Below are 17,410 nucleotides of genomic sequence, written 5' to 3'. Positions count from 1 at the left end.
AGGTATCTCATCACCAAAGTGCCCACACAAGAAAAATCTCATGATGGGTAACACTAGCGAGCTATCTCAAGACGTTTACAGCCTTATTGTTGCAAAACATACTGATGCCATTGGTTACAGAAAAATTTCTGACCTACTGAATGTTCCAATGAGCAATGTTGGATCCATAATCCGGAAGTGGAAAGAACATTATTTCACCATAAACTGGCCACTACCAGGTGCTTCACGCAAAATTTCAGCCATAGCAGTAAAAATAATTATCAGAAGAGTTGACCAAGAGTCAAGTGCCTCTGTGAATGAATTCTGTATCTAGGAGTCTTTTTGCTCATCTAGCTGATTTATTTCTTTGTGTCTGGTTCTGTATGTGTTTAAAAATATCTTTTTAATTATGTATTAGTAAAGATTTTTTTTTAATGAGATGAATTGAGTTCTGTACCTTTTTTTTTTTTCTTCCGTTTTTGTATAGGATTTTCCCCCATAATTTCCGATTAGTTTATTATATATGAAATGGTACCCTGTGTAGAAAATTGCTGCTACACGTTAACCTGTTATACAAATTGTTTGTTATTCCGCAGTGTCCCTCTAGATGGAGAGCTTCCACCATTTGTATTCTAAGATACGTACACGTATAATATTATGATTTGGCCGTCATTCTAAAGAATAATAACCAAAGAATGCAAAACAACATGCAACAAAATTGACTTTAATGAGAAATGTATTTATTTCAGCCAGGTAAAGGAAAGAACATATCTTAATGTAGGAAAATCAATAACCAGCATAAACTACAGCAATATTAGCAACATTTATGAAAAGCAGCATGCCTCTGACACATTCAGCTGCCCCAAAAATGTGCATCTAGTGTGACTGATTTATTAAAGTTACAATACTACTCAGTAGGGTTTGTCATATTCCCCAAGAGATCTGAAATGGTGCGTATTATGCATACACAATAGCGGTGTCACAGTATGCAGATAATACACAGTGATGTCACAATGCACAGATAATAAGCAAAGTGATGTCACAATACAAGTATAATGTACATTGTTTATTATATCTGTACTGTGACATCATCACTATGTTGTCATAGTAAAAAGATAATTCACGCAGTGATGTCACAGTACAGGGATAATATACAAAGTGATGTCACAATATAGGGATAATATACACAGTGATGTAATAGTACAGGGTGTGCTAAAGTCACTGGCATAGTACCGGAGGTGAGATACTGTATGTTTCACTGAGGCTATTGGCTTCAGTGATTTGAAACCCAGAAGTTTTGATTCAGCACACTGAGTATTGAGAGGGGTTAAGCAGCCATTTTAAAAGGGCTGTTTTTTTTTGTTTTTTTTTAGAAAAGCCATAGAGCAGGTGGGAGGTTGTTCTCCATATCTCCACCCCAGGGTGTGGTCTGGGATTTAAACAGTCGACCTTCTGAGGCACTCGGTGTTCAGTAGGCCTGGAGTGTGGAACTCCAGTGCTATGTGTCCTGACAAGGAAGCTGAACTATTGTTAATTTTCCTGAACAGTTGGATCCCTGAAACAACATGGACTGTGCTGTAGGTTATGTTTTTTTTTTTTTTCTTAGGCCAGAAAGGCCACATTAAGGCTGTGTGCACACGTAGCATATTTTTCGCGTTTTTTTCGCGTTTTTTCGCTATAAAAACGCTATAAAACCGCGAAAAAAACGCTACCATTAAGCATCCTATGTAATAGAATGCAGTCCGCATTTTTTGTGCACATGCTGCATTTTTTTCCTGAACGGAATCGCATTCCAGAAAAAAATGCAGCATGTTCATTAAAATTGCGGAATCGCGGCGATTCTGCAGCCATAGGAGTGCATTGATCTGCTTACTTCCCGCACGGGGCTGTGCACACCATGCGGGAAGTAAGCAGATCATGTGCGGTCGGTACCCAGGGTGGAGGAGAGGAGACTCTCCTCCACGGACTGGGCACCATATAATTGGTAAAAAATAAAAGAATTAAAATAAAAAATAGCGATATACTCACCCTTGATGTCCCCCGCAGTCTTCCGGCCTCTCCGCTGCACGCTGCCGCCTCGGTTCCTATAGCTGCTGGGCGGTGAATGACCTGCGATGACGTCACGGTCTTGTGATTGGTCGCGAGACCGCATGTGACCGGTCACGTGACCAATCACAAGACCGTGACGTCATCGCAGGTCCTTCACCGCCCAGCAGCTATAGGAACGGACGCCGCTGAGGTCTGCAGGTGAGTATAACCATGTTTTTTATTATTTTTAAACATTCTATCTTTTACTATAGATGCGGCATAGGCTGCATCTATAGTAAAAAGTTGGTCACACTTGTCAAACACTATGTTTGACAAGTGTGACCAACCTGTCAGTCAGTTTTCCAAGCGATGCTACAGATCGCTTGGAAAACTCTAGCATTCTGCAAGCTAATTATGCTTGCAAAACGCTAGTTTTCTGCGGGTACAGTGCCTACAAGTAGTATTCAACCCCCTGCAGATTTAGCAGGTTTAATAAGATGCAAATAAGTTAGAGCCTACAAACTTCAAACAAGAGCAGGATTTATTAACAGATGCATAAATCTTACAAACCAAAAAGTTTTGTTGCTCAGTTAAATTTTTATAAATTTTAAACATAAAAGTGTGGGTCAATTATTATTCAACCCCTAGGTTTAATATTTTGTGGAATAACCTTTGTTTGCAATTACAGCTAATAATCGTCTTTTATAAGACCTGATCAGGCCGGCACAGGTCTCTGGAGTTATCTTGGCCCACTCCTCCATGCAGATCTTCTCCAAGTTATCTAGGTTCTTTGGGTGTCTCATGTGGACTTTAATCTTGAGCTCCTTCCACAAGTTTTCAATTGGGTTAAGGTCAGGAGACTGACTAGGCCACTGCAACACCTTGATTTTTTGCCTCTTGAACCAGGCCTTGGTTTTCTTGGCTGTGTGCTTTGGGTCGTTGTCTTGTTGGAAGATGAAATGACGACCCATCTTAAGATCCTTGATGGAGGAGCGAAGGTTCTTGGCCAAAATCTCCAGGTAGGCCGTGCTATCCATCTTCCCATGGATGCGGACCAGATGGCCAGGCCCCTTGGCTGAGAAACAGCCCCACAGCATGATGCTGCCGCCACCATGCTTGACTGTAGGGATGGTATTCTTGGGGTCGTATGCAGTGCCATCCAGTCTCCAAACGTCACGTGTGTGGTTGGCACCAAAGATCTCGATCTTGGTCTCATCAGACCAGAGAACCTTGAACCAGTCAGTCTCAGAGTCCTCCAAGTGATCATGAGCAAACTGTAGACGAGCCTTGACATGACTGTTGTGAAATTGGATTCTGGGCTCCCCCGGTGGCCACTTGTGGAATTGTACTTGTGTGCATCATCCCCTCTGTTCACCTGCTCCTATCTGGATGTGGGAGTCGCTATATAACCTTGCTCCTCTGTCAGTTTCATGCCGGTCAACAATGTAATCAGAAGCCTTTCTGTGCATGTTCCTGCTACTAGACAACTCCCAGCTAAGTTGGACTTTTGTCCTTGTGTGTTTTTGCATTTTGTTCCTGTTCACAGCTGCTGTTTCGTTACTGTGTCTGGAAAGCTCTTGTGAGCGGAAATTGCCACTCTGGTGTTATGAGTTAATGCTAGAGTCTTAAAGTAATTTCTGGATGGTGTTTTGATAGGGTTTTCTGCTGACCATGAAAGTGCCCTTTCTGTCTTCTTGCTATCTAGTAAGCGGACCTCGATTTTTGCTAAACCTATTTTCATACTACGTTTGTCATTTCATCTAAAATCACCGCCAATATATGTGGGGGCCTCTGTCTGCCTTTTGGGAAAATTTCTCTAGAGGTGAGCCAGGACTGTCTTTTCCTCTGCTAGGATTAGGTAGTTCTCCGGCTGGCGCTGGGCATAAAAGGGATAAAAAAACGTAGGCATGCTACCCGGCCACTTCTAGTTGTGCGGCAGGTTTAGTTCATGGTCAGTATAGTTTCCATCTTCCAAGAGCTAGTTCTCATATATGCTGGGCTATGTTCTCTCGCCATTGAGAATCATGACAGTTTGACCGGCCAAAAAAAAAAAGGGTTAAATTACTGGCTGAGAAAGGAGAGAAAAAAGAAGTCTGCTACAATTTTTTTTTTTTTTTTTTTTTTCCTCTAGTTCTGAGTGTGCTCTTAATTGAATCACTTGCTAGTCTGCCTATACTGCAGCCTTCCTCTCTTTCTCTCCTTCTTATCCTTGAATGGCTCTGTGTTCACCTGTTTCAAATGGATCTTCAGAGTGTAGCTACAGGTTTGAATAATCTCGCCACAAAGGTACAAAATTTGCAAGATTTTGTTGTTCATGCACCTATGTCTGAGCCTAGAATTCCTTTGCCTGAATTCTTCTCGGGGAATAGATCTCACTTTCAAAATTTTAAAAATAATTGCAAATTGTTTTTGTCCCTGAAGTCTCGCTCTGCCGGAGACCCTGCACAGCAGGTCAGGATTGTAATTTCCTTGCTCCGGGGCGACCCTCAAGACTGGGCTTTTGCATTGGCACCAGGGGATCCTGCGTTGCTCAATGTGGATGCGTTTTTTCTGGCCTTGGGGTTGCTTTATGAGGAACCTCATTTAGAGCTTCAGGCGGAAAAGGCCTTGATGTCCTTGTCTCAGGGGCAAGATGAAGCTGAAATATACTGCCAAAAATTCCGCAAATGGTCTGTGCTTACTCAGTGGAATGAGTGCGCCCTGGCGGCGATTTTCAGAGAAGGTCTCTCTGATGCCATTAAGGATGTTATGGTGGGGTTCCCTGTGCCTGCGAGTCTGAATGAGTCCATGACGATGGCTATTCAGATCGATAGGCGTCTGCGGGAGCGCAAACCTGTGCACCATTTGGCGGTGTCTACTGAGAAAACGCCAGAAAATATGCAATGTGATAGAATTCTGTCCAGAAGCGAGCGGCAGAATTTTAGACGAAAAAATGGGTTGTGCTTCTATTGTGGTGATTCAACTCATGTTATATCAGCATGCTTTAAGCGTACTAAGAAGCCTGACAAGTCTGTTTCAATTAGCACTTTACAGTCTAAGTTTATTCTATCTGTGACCCTGATTTGTTCTTTGTCATCTATTACCGCGGACGCCTATGTCGACTCTGGCGCTGCTTTGAGTCTTATGGATTGGTCCTTTGCCAAACGCTGTGGGTATGATTTGGACTCGGAGCCATTGGAGGCTCCGATACCTCTGAAAGGGATTGACTCCACCCCATTGGCTAGTAATAAACCACAATACTGGACACAAGTGACTATGCGTGTTAATCCGGATCACCAGGAGGTTATTCGCTTTCTGGTGCTGTATAATCTACATGATGTTTTGGTGCTGGGATTGCCATGGCTGCAATCTCATAACCCAGTCCTCGACTGGAGAGCTATGTCTGTGTTAAGCTGGGGATGTAAAGGAACTCATGGGGACATACCTTTGGTTTCCATTTCATCATCTATTCCCTCTGAGATTCCTGAATTCTTGTCTGACTTTCGTGACGTTTTTGAAGAACCCAAGGTTGGTTCACTACCTCCGCACCGGGAGTGCGATTGTGCCATAGACTTGATCCCGGGTAGTAAATACCCTAAGGGTCGTTTATTTAATCTGTCTGTGCCTGAACACGCGGCTATGCGAGAATATATAAAGGAGTCCTTGGAAAAGGGACATATTCGTCCTTCGTCATCTCCCTTAGGAGCCGGTTTTTTCTTTGTGTCTAAGAAAGACGGCTCTTTGAGGCCGTGTATTGATTATCGACTTTTGAATAAAATCACGGTTAAATATCAATATCCGTTACCACTGCTTACTGATTTGTTTGCTCGTATAAAGGGGGCCAAGTGGTTCTCTAAGATTGATCTCCGTGGGGCGTATAATTTGGTGCGAATCAAGCAGGGGGATGAGTGGAAAACCGCATTTAATGCGCCCGAGGGCCATTTTGAGTATTTGGTGATGCCTTTTGGTCTTTCAAATGCCCCTTCAGTCTTCCAGTCCTTTATGCATGACATTTTCCGCGATTATTTGGACAAATTTATGATTGTGTATCTGGATGATATTCTGATTTTTTCGGATGACTGGGACTCTCATGTCCAGCAGGTCAGGAGGGTTTTTCAGGTTTTGCGGTCTAATTCCTTGTGTGTGAAGGGTTCTAAGTGTGTTTTTGGGGTTCAAAAGATTTCCTTCTTGGGATACATTTTTTCCCCCTCTTCCATCGAGATGGATCCTGTCAAGGTTCAGGCTATTGGTGATTGGACGCAACCCTCTTCTCTTAAGAGTCTTCAGAAATTTTTGGGCTTTGCTAACTTTTATCGTCGATTTATTGCTGGTTTTTCTGATGTTGTAAAACCATTGACTGATTTGACTAAGAAGGGTGCTGATGTTGCTGATTGGTCCCCTGATGCTGTGGAGGCCTTTCGGGAGCTCAAGCGCCGCTTTTCTTCCGCCCCAGTGTTGCGTCAGCCTGATGTTGCTCTTCCTTTTCAGGTTGAGGTCGACGCTTCTGAAATCGGAGCTGGGGCGGTGTTGTCGCAGAGAAGTTCCGACTGCTCCGTGATGAGACCTTGTGCTTTTTTTTCCCGTAAATTTTCGCCCGCCGAGCGGAATTATGATATTGGGAATCGGGAGCTTTTGGCCATGAAGTGGGCTTTTGAGGAGTGGCGTCACTGGCTTGAGGGGGCCAGACATCAGGTGGTGGTATTGACTGACCACAAAAATTTAATTTACCTTGAGTCTGCCAGGCGCCTGAATCCTAGACAGGCGCGCTGGTCGTTGTTTTTCTCTCGGTTTAATTTTGTGGTGTCTTACCTACCGGGTTCTAAGAATGTTAAGGCGGATGCCCTTTCTAGGAGTTTTGAGCCTGACTCCCCTGGTAATTCTGAGCCCACAGGTATCCTTAAAGATGGAGTGATATTGTCTGCCGTTTCTCCAGACCTGCGGCGGGCCTTGCAGGAGTTTCAGGCGGATAGACCTGATCGTTGCCCACCTGGTAGACTGTTTGTTCCTGATGATTGGACCAGTAGAGTCATCTCTGAGGTTCATTCTTCTGCGTTGGCAGGTCATCCTGGAATCTTTGGTACCAGGGATTTGGTGGCAAGGTCCTTCTGGTGGCCTTCCCTGTCACGAAATGTGCGAGGCTTTGTGCAGTCTTGTGACGTTTGTGCTCGGGCCAAGCCTTGTTGTTCTCGGGCTAGTGGATTGTTGTTACCCTTGCCTATCCCGAAGAGGCCTTGGATGCACATCTCGATGGATTTTATTTCGGATCTGCCTGTTTCTCATAAGATGTCTGTCATCTGGGTGGTGTGTGACCGTTTCTCTAAGATGGTCCATCTGGTTCCCTTGCCTAAGTTGCCTTCTTCTTCCGAGTTGGTTCCTCTGTTTTTTCAAAATGTTGTTCGTTTGCATGGTATTCCGGAGAATATCGTTTCTGACAGAGGGACCCAATTCGTGTCTAGATTTTGGCGGGCATTCTGTGCTAGGATGGGCATAGATTTGTCTTTTTCGTCTGCTTTCCATCCTCAGACTAATGGCCAGACCGAGCGGACTAATCAGACCTTGGAGACATATTTGAGGTGTTTTGTGTCTGCGGATCAGGATGATTGGGTTGCTTTTTTGCCTTTGGCGGAGTTCGCCCTCAATAATCGGGCCAGCTCTGCCACCTTGGTGTCCCCGTTTTTCTGTAATTCGGGGTTTCATCCTCGATTTTCCTCCGGTCAAGTGGAATCTTCGGATTGTCCTGGAGTGGATGCTGTGGTGGAGAGGTTGCATCAGATTTGGGGGCAGGTGGTGGACAATTTGAAGTTGTCCCAGGAGAAGACTCAGCTTTTTGCCAACCGCCGTCGTCGTGTTGGTCCTCGGCTTTGTGTTGGGGACTTGGTGTGGTTGTCTTCTCGTTTTGTCCCTATGAGGGTTTCTTCTCCTAAGTTTAAGCCTCGGTTCATCGGCCCGTACAAGATATTGGAGATTCTTAACCCTGTGTCCTTCCGTTTGGACCTCCCTGCATCCTTTTCGATTCATAATGTTTTTCATCGGTCATTGTTGCGCAGGTATGAGGTACCGGCTGTGCCTTCCGTTGAGCCTCCTGCTCCGGTGTTGGTTGAGGGTGAGTTGGAGTACGTTGTGGAAAAGATCTTGGACTCTCGTGTTTCCAGACGGAAACTCCAGTATCTGGTCAAATGGAAGGGATACGGTCAGGAGGATAATTCTTGGGTCACTGCCTCTGATGTTCATGCCTCCGATCTTGTCCGTGCCTTTCATAGGGCTCATCCTGATCGCCCTGGTGGTTCTGGTGAGGGTTCGGTGCCCCCTCCTTGAGGGGGGGGTACTGTTGTGAAATTGGATTCTGGGCTCCCCCGGTGGCCACTTGTGGAATTGTACTTGTGTGCATCATCCCCTCTGTTCACCTGCTCCTATCTGGATGTGGGAGTCGCTATATAACCTTGCTCCTCTGTCAGTTTCATGCCGGTCAACAATGTAATCAGAAGCCTTTCTGTGCATGTTCCTGCTACTAGACAACTCCCAGCTAAGTTGGACTTTTGTCCTTGTGTGTTTTTGCATTTTGTTCCTGTTCACAGCTGCTGTTTCGTTACTGTGTCTGGAAAGCTCTTGTGAGCGGAAATTGCCACTCTGGTGTTATGAGTTAATGCTAGAGTCTTAAAGTAATTTCTGGATGGTGTTTTGATAGGGTTTTCTGCTGACCATGAAAGTGCCCTTTCTGTCTTCTTGCTATCTAGTAAGCGGACCTCGATTTTTGCTAAACCTATTTTCATACTACGTTTGTCATTTCATCTAAAATCACCGCCAATATATGTGGGGGCCTCTGTCTGCCTTTTGGGAAAATTTCTCTAGAGGTGAGCCAGGACTGTCTTTTCCTCTGCTAGGATTAGGTAGTTCTCCGGCTGGCGCTGGGCATCTAGGGATAAAAAAACGTAGGCATGCTACCCGGCCACTTCTAGTTGTGCGGCAGGTTTAGTTCATGGTCAGTATAGTTTCCATCTTCCAAGAGCTAGTTCTCATATATGCTGGGCTATGTTCTCTCGCCATTGAGAATCATGACACATGACGCTTTGAAAGTAACGGTACCTTACGGGCTCGTCTGGAACGGAGACCATTGCGGTGGAGTACGTTACTTATGGTATTGACTGAAACCAATGTCCCCACTGCCATGAGATCTTCCCGGAGCTCCTTCCTTGTTGTCCTTGGGTTAGCCTTGACTCTTCGGACAAGCCTGGCCTCGGCACGGGAGGAAACTTTCAAAGGCTGTCCAGGCCGTGGAAGGCTAACAGTAGTTCCATAAGCCTTCCACTTCCGGATGATGCTCCCAACAGTGGAGACAGGTAGGCCCAACTCCTTGGAAAGGGTTTTGTACCCCTTGCCAGCCTTGTGACCCTCCACGATCTTGTCTCTGATGGCCTTGGAATGCTCCTTTGTCTTTCCCATGTTGACCATGTATGAGTGCTGTTCACAAGTTTGGGGAGGGTCTTAAATAGTCAGAAAAGGCTGGAAAAAGAGATAATTAATCCAAACATGTGAAGCTCATTGTTCTTTGTGCCTGAACTACTTCTTAATACTTTAGGGGAACCAAACAGAATTCTGGTGGGTTGAGGGGTTGAATAATAAATGACCCTCTGAAACAACTTTTCACAATTTAAAAAAAAATAATCAAAGAAATAACATTCTTTTTTGCTGCAGTGCATTTCACACTTCCAGGCTGATCTACAGTCCAAATGTCACAATGCCAAGTTAATTCCAAATGTGTAAGGCTACGTTCACACGATCCTTTTTTTCATCCTTTTTTTTTCAGGTCCTGTTTTGAAAAACCGCAGCTAAATTCAGCGCTGATTTTAGCTGCGGTTTTTGATCCTTTTTCTTCTGCGGATTCCACTGCGGGTTTCCAAATGCAGTTTCCTATTGGTGCTGCTGGAAACCCGCAGCGGAATCTGCAGAAAGAAGTGACATGCTACTTCTTTTTTCTGCAGGCAAAACCGCTGCGGATTTGCCTGTGGAAAAAAGGATCGTCGGCACAGCGGGTCCTTTTTTCCATTGGGTTACATTGTACTGTAACCTACATGGAAAACTGCTGCGGATCCGCAGTGCAATTCCGCTGCGGATCCGCAGCAAAAACCGCACCGTGTGAACATAGCCTAAACCTGCTAAATCTGCAGGGGGTTGAATACTACTTGTAGGCACTGTATATGCATGCAAATTCTGCATGCGATATACCCGCGGCAGGAGGCGCAGAATTGCCGCGGACATTTCCGCGGCAATTCTGCAACGTGTGAACTTAGCCTTATTTTTCCTAAGGCTGAGTTCACACGTAGCAGAATTGCCGCGGAAATTTCCGCGGCAATTCTGCGCCTCCTGCCGCGGGTATATCGCATGCAGAATTTGCATGCATATACCCGCAGAAAACTAGCGTTTTGCAAGCATAATTAGCTTGCAGAATGCTAGCGTTTTCCAAGCGATTTGTAGCATCGCTTGGAAAACTGTTTGACAGGTTGGTCACACTTGTCAAACATAGTGTTTGACAAGTGTGACCAACTTTTTACTATAGATGCAGCCTATGCAGCATCAATAGTAAAAGATAGAATGTTAAAAATAATAAAAAAAAATAAAAAAAAGGTTATACTCACCTCAGCGGCGTCAGTTCCTAATGCTGTGTGTTCAGGACCTTCCATTGACGTAGCGGTCACGTGACCGCGACGTCATCGCAGGTCCTTCACACACACCTCGGAAGACGCTGAGAAGGTCGGGCCGCCAGAGGATGAGTATATCGTTATTTTTTATTTTAATTCTTTTTTTTTTACCACTTATATGGTTCCCAGTCCGTGGAGGAGAGTCTCCTCTCCTCCACCCTGGGTACCAACCGCACTTGATCTGCTTACTTCCCGCATGGTGTGCACAGCCCCGTGCGGGAAGTAAGCAGATCAATGCATTCCTATGTGTGCAGAATCGCCGCGATTCCGCAATTTTAATGAACATGCTGCGTTTTTTTCTGGATTGCGATTCCGCTCAGGAAAAAAATGCAGCATGTGCACAAAAAATGCGGATTGCATTCTGTCACATAGGATGCTTAATGTTAGCGTTTTTTTCGCGGTTTTATAGCGTTTTTATAGCGAAAAACCGCAAAAAAACCGCAAAAAATCTGCTATGCAGCCCTCCTGATAAACCAGTGAGAGACTGGTATGTGCACATGATGCAGATTTAGTGCAGAATTGGTGCAGAACTGCACTGTGATTTACAGTACAATGTAAATCAATGGGGAAAAAAAAAAGCTGTGCACATGGTGCAGAAAAATCTGCGCAGAAACGCTGCAGATTTCAAAGAAGTGCACGTCGCTTCTTTTGTGCAGTTCTGCAGCGTTTCTGCTGCAGATTTTTCTGCACCATGTGCACAGCTTTTTTTTTCACATTGATTTACATTCTACTGCACAGAAACTGCACAGAAACTGCATAGAAACTGCACAGAAACTGCATAGAAACTGCACAGAAACTGCATAGAATCTGCATAGAAACTGCACAGAAACTGCACAGAAACTGCATAGAAACTGCACAGAAACTGCATCAAATCTGCAGATGCAGATTTAGTGCAGAAAATTCTGCACCACATTTCCTACGTGTCCTTTGTGTACCTCCGTGTGCAGCCGAGTGAGCCGATCTACCACGAGGGATAATATACACAGTGATGTCATAGCACAGAGATAATATATACAGTGATGTCATAGCACACAGTGATGTCATAGTACAGAGATAATATACACAGTGATGTCATAGCTCAGAGATAATATACACAGTGATGTCATAGCTCAGAGATAATATACACAGTGATGCCATAATGTAGAGATAATACAGCATGATATTGTAGCACAAGAAAAACGCATACAAAAGTCGCCATGCGCTTCTTTGAAATCACAGCACACGATGATATCAAATGCAGGAGTAAGGCACACATGATGTGAATCGAAAAAGCAATGCTAAAGAATAGCTAACACAGGTCAGGTCTCTTTAGGAAACTGAATGGAGTCACATTGTATTCCCCACACCCTTTTCTTCACTGATTGCACCTATCCTCTGTGTATTGCTGCCCCTTTAGTTGCTGGACCTAGTGAGAGCTGCTGTGCCTGATAACTTAATAATTAGGCTTATGCCCAGTCCAGTAGTCAGGATTCCTAGGTTATATATGGGCCAAGTATTCTTGTTATCTGCTAAGTGTTTTTCCTCTGGTATTTTTTATCACTAATGTGCAATAAAGCGGTGTAAATTGCTGATTAATCTTTCCATATATTTGTTGTGTTTCCTTTTTCATTTACGAGCTCTGTGAGTCGGGAAACGACTTGTGAAAGTCAGGAATTTTAAGTTTTCATAAAAAGAAAAAAATGTGAATAATTGTAATAAGTGATTGTGAAATCTTAGTACGCTACTGCGTTTTCGTAAGGTGTCTGTTACTAAGCATTAAGCATGCACAGCAATGTCGCAATATGAGATAATAACTACAATAATGCCATTATACAGAGACAATAAGCAAAGTGATGTCACAGTACAGAGATAATACACACAGTGATGTCACAGTACAGGGATAATACACACAGTGATGTCACAGTACAGGGATAATATACACAGTGATGTCACAGTACAGGGATAATACACACAGTGATGTCACAGTACAGGGATAATACACACAGTGATGTCACAGTACAGGGATGATACACACAGTGATGTCACAGTACAGCGATAATACACACAGTGATGTCACAGTACAGAGATAATACACAGTGATGTCACAGTACAGAGATAATACTCAGCGATGTCACAGTACAGAGATAATATACATTGATGTCACAGTACATCTATATATATAATTGTCTAAGGGATTTTCCGTCTGTCTGTCTGTCAGTCTGTCTTTGCCTCGACCAATCAGCGACGGGCACAGCATGGCGACGATGATGTCATAATGGAAATCCCGCGTCTCTGATTGGTCGAGGCCGCTAGGCCTCGACCAATCAGCGACGGGCACAGTATCGACGTAGATGCCATAATGGTTGCCATGGCGATGAAAATGTCATAAAGGTTGCCTCGACCAATCAGCGACTGGCACAGTCTGCCGCGAATTCTGGAATCATCATTGTCCATATACTACGGGGACATGCATATTCTAGAATACCCGATGCGTTAGAATCGGGCCACAATCTAGTAATCAATAAACACAGTTATAGTCATAGACAGAGGTAATACGCAGTGATGTCACTATACAGGGATAATACACACAGTGATGTCACAGTATAGAGATAATACACAGTGATGTCACAGTACAGAGATAATACACAGTGATGTCACAGTACAGAGATAATACACATTGATGTCACAGTACATAATCAATAAACACAGTTATAGTCATAGACAGAGGTAATACGCAGTGATGTCACTATACAGGGATAATACACACAGTGATGTCACAGTATAGAGATAATACACAGTGATGTCACAGTACAGAGATAATACACAGTGATGTCACAGTACAGAGATAATACACATTGATGTCACAGTACATAATCAATAAACACAGTTATAGTCATAGACAGAGATAATACGCAGTGATGTTACCGTACAGAGTGCGCACTACAGCACTTTGTGGGGCAGAGAGAAGTACGCCTGCACAGGAGCGCGGTGGGGACGCTGTGTAGATGACCTAGGATGAGACATCCACATGAAGCAGGTGAGGAGGACGGCGATCGTAAGAAGAGAGAGGAGTCGCAGGATGAAGGCCATCGACGCCCATCGGACCTGACCTGCCTGTGAGTATAAGAAAAGGTCTTTTTTGTGTTTTGCAAAGGTGATTGGGGACAGGCATGCAGCATACTACCAACAAGCTGTAATCTATAGGATAACGAGAATTTTTAATAATAAAACTAAATTGCAAAGTTGTTTTTTTTTTGCAAGCAATTTGCAATTTTAACCCCTTACGGTAAGTACTTGAGACCTTCGCTTGGTCTTAAACAGTTAAGACAGTCCGGTTTATGGTACATTAAATTCCTTGAAAACCATAAGGGTTTTTTACATTGTGTACATACTGCTTTGTATCTTCTTCTAAATGCTCTGTTTTTCCTTGTTAACTTCCTTGTGTGATGTAACATCATCCCGGGTAGACTGTCTTGTTTTTTTGCCCCCAGGATAAAGCAAAAGTCTGCGGAGGATTTATAGAGCTAAAATTAAGTCACGGAAGCTGAAAGAAACAAAAAATAAATTACACAGTTCACAGATGAACAAGTGTGTAAAACATTGGAGTTTCTAAATGAACCTTCCAAGTGGTGCTCTACGTTGTAGCCGCCTTAAAAAATCCCCAAGGAAGTTCATACAAGTACATGACTTCTTCCAGATTTCCCCATGTTTACTACACTGTTTTCCGATCCTATTCAGACCTATATTTTTACATGGTTACATTCGGCGTATAGTCTGGCCCTGCAGTCTTATGTTCCGTCTTCTTTCTAGCCCACTTAGAGCGGCCGGGGTTGTCACTATAGTGGGTGCACAAATTGCAGTCGCGCTCAACCCTGGAGACTAGGGGGGGCCCAAAAAACATTTGGCCCATATAAAAAGATTAATATTGTGAAAGGCCTGTGATAGTTGGTGGAATTGTTAAAAATGTAGCTTCAAGCTGCAACATTGCAGAGCTGATTTTATGGGATGGCATTCTAGGCAATTGTCTAGCGCATGTAGCGCTCTCTTCAGGTCAACCCACAGATTTTCTATAAGATTCAGGTCTGGGCTCTGGCTGGGATTTTCAAAAACTTTCATTTTCTTCTGACAAAGCCATTTTTTTGTTTGGAGGTTGTTTAGGGTTGTTATTTTGCTAAAATGTAAAATTCCTTTTCATCTATAACTTTTTAGCAGAGGCCTGAAGGATTTGATGCAAAATTAACTGATATTTGGAACTGTTCATAATTCCTTCCACCCTTACTAAAACTCCAGTCCCAGCTGCTGAAAAACAGCCCAAAAGCATAATGCTGCTTCCTCCATGCTTCACTGTGGTAATGGTGTTCTTTTGGTGATGTGCAATGTTCTCCATGCTTCACTGTGGGTATGGTGTTCTTTTGGTTATGTTCAATGTTGTCTCTGTGCCAAAGAAACCTTTTGGGATTATAACCAAAAGGTGCAACCTTAGTCTCATCAGATAATAACACATTTTCTCACATGATTTTGGCAGACTTCATGATGGTTTCCATCTTGCCACCCTACCCCACAGGCCAGCTATATGTTAAATTTGCAGATTGTTGTCACATGCAGTGCAAAACCAGTAGCTCCTATAATGTTGGTGTAGGCCTCTTGGCAGCCTCCTGGACCAATTTTCTTCTTGCTTTTACATAAATTTTTGAGGGACGTTCAGATCTTACAAATGTCACTATTGTTCCAAATTTAAGTCGCTTCTTGTTGACGTTCCCACAGTGTTCCATGGTAGATACAATGCTTTGGAAATTTTTGTACACTTCTGACTGATAACTTTTTAACAATTCTATCCCTTTGCTGTGTTGTCAGCTGTTTACGAACCTTGGCTTTTGCTGGAAAATGCAACTAATAAAATGTCAGGAAAATGCTCCCAGAACAGCTAATCTTTATATGCGGCTAATCAGAATCCCTGTAAATGACCTCAGCTTTATACTGACTACTATGTAACATGAGTGTTAATGTGATTGGCTAACACTGAACACAACCACATCCCTAATTATAAGAGGGTGTTCACACTTATGCACTCACATTCATTTAGTTTTGTTATTTGTATTTTCTCCCTCAAAATATTTTCAGTTTGTTTCTCAATGGATCTGTACAGATTATGGGAGATATTAAAGGTACAAAAAGTTCTGAAATGATTGTTCTTGTTATGATTTTTTTTTACATGGCATAAATCTGGCATTTTAACGGACAGGGGTATGTAGACTTTAGATAGTCACTGTAACTCACTGGGCATTATATATGTATGAAGCCACAGTATTTTTAGTGCTGATCAACTTGTAATCAGCTTCTTTCTCCTGTGATGTCAGCAGCATTTGCTTCGCTTGCATTTCTTGCTCAGCGAGAGCGGTGTTTACATACATAAATCTCCAAGGTAACCAGAATCAGAAAGGATTATACTTCTCGCATAGGAATGCCAGGCTCGTATCAGTGTCGTCATACTTTCCTCTGTTGTTACACATATTGTTATAACAAGTAAACATTGTAACCAGCAAACATGCAAAGTGCGGGAAAACTTGTTGATTGTTTTGAAATTGCAATTTACAGATGTTTAACGACATTCGTCCATTAAATTATTAGAATCTGTGCACACATTTTTAAATCCGGCTGTGCCACTATGCTGCCCCCAGTATCAAAGACGCAGAGTAGCCAGATGTGAACACAAACGAATATCCATCAAAAAATATCCTTCATTATACCATAGTAAACAACTGAAACACATCAACAATAATTAAAAACAGTGCTGCCCTCGGACGTGATTTACCTCCGGCACTCTGGTTCTTCTGGAACGCACAGCGGCCATCACCAAGGCTGCACTGCAAGCTTGTGGGCCAACCACTGGAGGTGACGAGTCATTTTCAGAGGGCGATAAGATGACATAGTGTGCCCTATCATACTTCCGGCACATCATCTCTTTAGGTCCGGTATCCCTCCTCCCTGACATGCCCTCTGAGGAAGGGTGGATGAAACGCGCGTCGGGGCCGAGGGACGCAGGACAGACCTTTCTTTATCACTGTAAGTTGCTAGCACGGACAGTTGTGTCTGTACCTACCCTTTTTTCTGGTTGAGTTGCACTGCACTTTAAGTACTGTACCAGCCAAGCATACAACATTTGAGGCTCCTTGCTCCTAGCCTCCTAACAGTAGAGGCTGACCTAGGGTATGTCTCTATATAAATATAAACCTGAAACTGGTAATTAGATTTACCCTATGACAGCATACATTTTTCAGAGGCTATGCCCTGATACTAATGTATACCCCTTTGGATTGTCATTATAGTATTACAACTTTCTTGATTATCCTTCTCATTTAATGTTACGTACAGCTAGAGTTTGGTTTTACTATTTTACTATTATGCCATCATCAACATTAACAGAAATAAACACTTGAAATAGATCACTTTGTCTGTAATGACTCTATATAATGTATGAGTTTAACTTTTTGCATTGAAGAACTGACATAAATTAACTTTTTGATGATATTCTAATTTTGTGAGAAGCACATGTAGATATCTACTGCCAGTGTCTGATCTGAGCAGCGTATAGCTATAAGCCTACAGTTTATATATCAAGTTTGCTACAGGAGTTGGATCTAATATAGCAGTTTACATTGCAGCTAATATTTGACCATCAAGTCCATATTGTCGGAGTGGACCTGGTATTTGGGTTTGGAGCCATATTCAATGTTTTTTTTTTTTTAATG

General features: G+C 43.2%; 1 long non-coding RNA gene across 1 annotated transcript in view; it reads left to right on the top strand.

The window, feature by feature from the left end:
* Positions 1-13,627: 13,627 nt before the first annotated feature.
* Positions 13,628-17,410, top strand: part of LOC143809060 (uncharacterized) — a 50,932-nt gene continuing 47,149 nt past the window's right edge. Inside the window, exon 1 of the long non-coding RNA XR_013222050.1 lies at positions 13,628-13,777. This is a non-coding gene — a long non-coding RNA (uncharacterized LOC143809060). The remainder of the gene's footprint in view (positions 13,778-17,410) is intronic.

This window comes from Ranitomeya variabilis, chromosome 2 (genome assembly GCF_051348905.1).
Source record: "Ranitomeya variabilis isolate aRanVar5 chromosome 2, aRanVar5.hap1, whole genome shotgun sequence".
In the NCBI taxonomy this organism is placed as follows: domain Eukaryota; kingdom Metazoa; phylum Chordata; class Amphibia; order Anura; family Dendrobatidae; genus Ranitomeya; species Ranitomeya variabilis.
Note: the sequence above shows the minus strand (reverse complement) of the source record. Positions and strands in the feature narration are given on the sequence as shown.